Raw genomic sequence first — 6,130 nt, 5'->3', positions numbered from 1 at the left:
TTCAAGATCACCTACCTTGACCAAAGTTTCTGTAGTAGCCCTTGCCCAATGACTTCGTGAATAGTAACTCCTAGGCATATCTTCAACTTCTTCATCATCATTTGAGAAATGCACTTGCTTCACTCTCCCACTAGATTGGTAGCATCCTACCACAGATCCATCATTCTCCTTATTTTGCAGTTGCATCCCTTGTGTCTTCGAGGTTTCCCCTTCAACTTGTGGACGAGAAACTTCAGCAAGGGTTTGCCTCTTCCTCTTGATGATGTCAATGATCTCCTCATGGAATTCACGCTTTGCAATGCCAAGAACTTCTCCCAGAGTAAACTCAATCTTGCTATTCAAGATCCTTTCCTCCAAGACTTTCTTTAAATCTGTAGCAACCTCAATATCAGATTGTAGTTTATAAGTTGGGCCTTTTGTCTTACCTTTTGTTGGCTCTTTCTTCTTTTCTGTTGTAGACTCCTCCATGAGTACTTCAGGTGGAGATGCTCCTTGTGTTGAGGGTGTTTGAGAAGGCATTGAGTCGCTTCTTCCCCTACTTCTAGAAGCTCTTTTTGATGGTCCTTCATCAGCATTCTCACGTCTGCGCTTCTCTTCTACAATCGCCTCATTTTGTTGGCATTTTGTAATGTAGGCATGCACTGACAATGAGTCCACTGGATCATTCCATCCTGTTTCTAGATGTATGCAATCACCTGCTTCATGTAGAATCTCTTTTGTAAGCTTTCCCTTTTTAGCTAATTGCATGACATTTGGCCAAATTTGACCATGATGGTCATTCACCTCTTCATCACTAAGATGCTCAATTTTTACTCCATAAGTAGCTGCCTCAATTGAAGAGCTGGCACGGTTAGTTGCCATATCTTCAACTAAGGTTTGCATTCCCCCCTTCCCAAAGTTAGTTCTCAAGGGTAGACCTGTCTCTCTTAAGTGGATTTTACCATCCTTAAAAAATACAACATCTTTTGACAAAGCATCACTAAAATCATCACAATCCCTTCTTACATGGTCTGTACTATCACACCAAATACATCTATTAACAAACCCTTCTTTGGGCTGTTGTCTTTGCCTAGGAAGTGGTCCTGATGTTTGGCCTTTTTCTTCAAGCTTTGCAAGCTTCACTTTCAAGTCACGCATTCCCTTCACAAGCTCATCTAGCATGGACTCATCAAACTTAGGAGCGATAAAAGTAGGCTTTACCATTTTGTCAGAAGTTGAGGTGGAAGGACTTGTAGTGTTTACTACCATCTTGTCCCTTCTTCTTTGTCATTTGGCAAGCAGTGAGACAGCACCTTCAACCTCATTCCAGTCGGTCTTTAGTCCTTGCTCAGCATCTTTATCTTCAAGAAGAAGCTCCAAATTTTCTTGAAACTCTTTACCTGCAGCTTGTAAGAAAAGATCTGTCTTCTCTGCATCTATTGTGGCCCTTTCTGTCCTTGTGAGTTGTGCATACCGCCGCTCAAATTCCCTAAGTAGCTCTGTTATTGATAGTCCTTGCTTTGGCTTGACTACCCATTCTAAGAATGTCCTTTTGGTCACTCTCTCCGAGTCCTCCATGAAATATTCCTCCTTTAAAGCTACTTTGAGTTCTTCCCAATTTCTCCCATGCCCATCTTTAATTGTCCTAACATGCTCCCTAATTTCTGGAGCAACAACTAGCTCAAAGCTTTGAATCATCTCACCTTCTGACACGCGATGCAGCTCCATCTCCTTCACATACTCGCGTAAGTACTTGGTTACATCTTTGCCATTGAATTGATCCATTCTGTTGACGACCGCTTGTATGGCCTTTGTTGCTGAAATCTCCCTTCTTTCAGTGGCATGTTGCTGTTGCATGAACATTGCAAATGCTTGAAACATTTGCATTGTTGATGGGTCAAAATGCAAACCCTGTTGCTTAACATGATCACCCATGGTTACCCACCAATTCTCACCCTGGCAGTTTCACGTCGGGTTCACCAAAAATATGTCGAGAAATTTGCGGTCTTGCCAGGGAAGCACCGGGCTTATGGCTGTGAGAGTTTGTGAGAGAACTCAAAAAAAACTATATGAAGGAGTTAAACCATAGATGCCATGAAGACTAGGGTTTGGAAAGAAGTGCAATCAAAGAAGACTCACTCTTTCTCTCTTGCACTCACACGCACAAAGAAAGAACACAAAAGAGAATGTCAAAACAATACGAAGATGAAAACATCAAGGCTATGGTCATATCGTATCATGGGTAATATGAAAGGGTTAATAGATGAGTTAATGGAATTCAATCTTGGCTGACCAAATAGGCTACGAATTGTTCTTTGGAATTGTAGTTTTGTGCTTATCATAATATATATATTTTGTTTAGTGATTGGGATTAATTGTGTGTACAAATCCTCTTGGTTCATAGCAAGATAACTACGCTTACGTCAAAAGAAAAGTTATAGTCTATGAGAGGTAGTATGATGGGATCCGGTGATAGAAGTATTTCATTAAGCCTTTCTGGGCCAAAGAGAAACACTATACGTTGTTGGAAGTGTATTTTACGGCTAATCCATACGTTAATTCTAATAGATCGTACAGAGTGAAAGCGATAGAAATGATCATCATGTGGGTTATTCATCTAGGATAGTATGTGAAAAATGTAGATATGAGAGAAGTGAAAAGATGAGAAGTTTCCCTCCCAAGCCCTATTCTTGCCCGTAGGCAATAAGGATACTGCGGGGAGAGATGTACCTGTAGCAAGGAGAACCTAAAATTTGTAGAGAGGATGAATTACTAAGAGTGAGAGAGATAGGTTTGGTTAAGGAGATGAGATTAGATATATATATATATGTTGGGTTAGAGATGAAAAAGAAAACAACAAGAAATCAAGAAAACATCAATGTAGAACACATCTTACTTGACAAACCCTTCGGCACCATTATTGATGGAGAGAGAAGAAGAGGGGAGAATTCAACTTTGATTGATACGCCAAGTCCGCGTCCTTCTTTGATTAGAGTTGATCTTCCAAGGATAGCATGCAAGGATGGCTAGTCTTCCTCTAGGAGAAAGTGTAGGGTTAGGCTTATGTTAATGGCTAAGTACAATTAGGCATTACTACTCACTCCCTCAAGAATTCCTCTCATCAATGGCTTGAATACTTGAGTTGTTTTCAAGGAAGAAAAGGTCCCCTTTTATAGGTGAAGGGAACCCCCAAGGGTTTACACAAGAAGAGAGGAGCCAGTGTGAACAGGAATTGGAAAAGTTGGAAATGAGTTGTCCCTGCATGATGTGGGCAGCCTCGGGTCCAGTATTTTGATCATATCTCCTCAACCGTGGCTCCAAATAAAAAAGTAAAAATATGGGCAAAAAATTCAGCTCATTAGCTACGATTTTCATTTTAAAATTGTTTTGCAATTCGGATTGGAACCTTGTGTAAAAAATTCATCAAAATAGGGTCCATTTCTAGCAGCAAAAGTCTTCCTGTGGTCCCCTTAGCTTAGACTTTCATTTGATTCCAAAGGACACCTCATGCCATATGAAAGCATGACATTGCTCCTTGACAAAGTTTTGTAATCATGCTTGCAATAATGCATTAAAATAAGTGTATCTTTGAAATCATGCCACCTAGTGTCCCACTAGGATTTGATTCCCTCCTAGTAGCTATTTAAAAAGAAATATAAGAAAAATATGAAAAATACATAGAATATATATATATTGGAGTTTACCCTAGATATAGGATCTAGCTAAGGTGTGAGATGATAATGAGATAGTAGAAATAAACAATCAATGCTTTTTTTCCCAAGTTAAAGAGGCGGAGCTATTGACGCTTTTTCCATAGTATTTTCTGATGGTAAAGTAAGAATAGGTTACCCTTGAGATAAATAATGGATGAGATAGAAAGCATATTATTATACTTAAATATGTATATGTACATTATAGAAAATATAACTATGTATCTAAAAAGTTACAAGATAACTCTTGTAGGATGCGTTCCCACTATGTACGTGTCACAGCACGACAGCGTAAAGAGCTGGAGTCGAAGATTATGCATGAGGAAGATGATATGGACACTTTCCTTGCTAGTGTCAAGGATATCAATGAGCAGCTTATTTCTGCAGGTGAAGTCATTTCAGACAGTTCCCTTGTGCAGACTGTTCTTGATGCCTTACCAGATTCTTACCAGACTTTTGCTAGTACTTGGAGACTTATGACCCAAGGAAATCCTGAAGTTGTCAAGTTTGATGCATTATGCACATTGTTGTTGCAAGAGTCACTTTCCAGAAAAAACAGGACTAGATAGCATGCAGTTGAACAGGATTTTATTGCTTCTCAAAGAAAGGGTGGTAACAGTAATGCAACCACTTCTTATGGTTCTGCTGTGAGTGGCAAAAATTTTGTTCCTAATGCTTCTACTGGCAGCACTTCGTCTGGCAATTCTGGTGATAAGGGCAAAAAGAAGATGTGTTGCCATTATTGTAAAGCCAATGATTACTTGATCAAGTTGTGTCCTAAGTTGAAGGCCAAAGAGGCTAAGAAGAAAGAGGGTGGTTCCACTACAAATGCTCGTTCCACTACAAATGCAGCCATTGTTGAGTCTTCTGTGAAAGGAGATTGTGTTGCTGATATTGATGCAGAATGGGCTTTTAGCACAGAGTGCACTTACAATCCTGTTGTCCATGATGCATGCTTGTCAGTTGCTGCAGATTCACATGTGTGGTATTTCGACAGTGGTGCTACAAAGCACATTACCTCACATCGAGAATTGTTTACCTCTCTCGAGTCTGTCCCTCATGGGAATTCAGTCACTTGTGCCAACAACGCCTCGTATCCAATTCAGGGAGTTGGAGAGATTGTGCTCACTGCTTCTAATGGCAGTTCCTTCACACTTTTTGATACACTTTACGTACCTGGAATCAAGAAGAATCTCTTATCTGTATCCGCACTTGCTAGACTTGGACTTGTAGTCAAATTTGTGGATGACAGATGTACAGTTCATGATCTCAGTTTTGGTGATGAAATTGTTGCATCTGGCCTTTTGTGCCGTGGGCTGTATAAGCTCACTTTGTATGACAAGTGTGGACAAAATTTTGCAAATGTTGTTGCAAATTCAAGGGCTATTTCAGATGCAAAACTCTGGCATGCACGTTTTGGTCATCTGAATTTTGCCAGTTTGCTGCGTTTGCAGAAATCTGATATGGTTGCTTCTTTGCTGCCTCTTGAAGCACCTATCAAACATGTTTGTGAAGGCTGTATTTTGGGTAAGATGCAGCGTTCTAAGTTTCCAAAGGATGGTTCAGTTCGGGCCACATGCAGGTTGCAGCTTGTGCATAGTGATGTTTGTGGGCCCATGCAAACTCCGTCCTTGCGCAATTACCTGTACTTCGTGACTTTCATTGATGATTACTCCAGGCATGCATGGGTATTTCCGCTTAAAGCGGAGTCCGAAGTTTTTATGTGCTTCAAAATTTTTTTGGCTATGGTTGAAAATGTCTCGAAATGTACTCTAGGCACCCTCCGTTCCGATCAAGGGGGGGAGTATATGTCTCATGAATTTAATGCATTTCTGGCTAGTCGTGGGATAAAACACCAATGTACAATGCCTTATACACCTCAGCAAAATGGTGTTGCTGAGAGGAAAAACAGGTCACTGACGAAAATTGCACGATGTATGGTCAAAAGTCAAGCTTTACCGCATTCTTTTTGGCTTGAGGCCATCATGTGTGCCACTTATGTACTTAATAGGTGTCCTACGAAAGCTTTGCAGTCTATTACTCCATATGAAGCATGGCATGATAGAAAGCCTTCTATTGAGCACATGCGTGTTTTTGGCTGTTTGGAATATGCTTTGGTGCCACAAGTGCAACGCAAAAAATTGGATGATAAGGATGTCAAATGTATTTTTGTTGGTTATAGTGTTGAAAGCAAAGGTTACAGGTTGTATCATCCGCAAACAAAACGTATTCTAGTTTCACGGGATGTAGTGTTTGTGGAAGATTCTGTTCAGCCCTTGCTGTCATGTACTAGAGACAGTAATGTAAGCTCACAGAAAATTTATGACACTTTTTTGCCTCTTTTCAGTGGTGGAAATACGAATGTAAGTTCCAATGAGGCAAATGTACAGCCTATGGGGGTTTCTGAAAATGTTTTAGATCAGCCTATTACTGATGCAGAT

Source organism: Adiantum capillus-veneris, chromosome 8 (assembly GCF_014529385.1).
Source record: "Adiantum capillus-veneris isolate H3 chromosome 8, ASM1452938v2, whole genome shotgun sequence".
Lineage (NCBI taxonomy): Eukaryota > Viridiplantae > Streptophyta > Polypodiopsida > Polypodiales > Pteridaceae > Adiantum > Adiantum capillus-veneris.
This window is presented reverse-complemented; position numbering follows the sequence as displayed.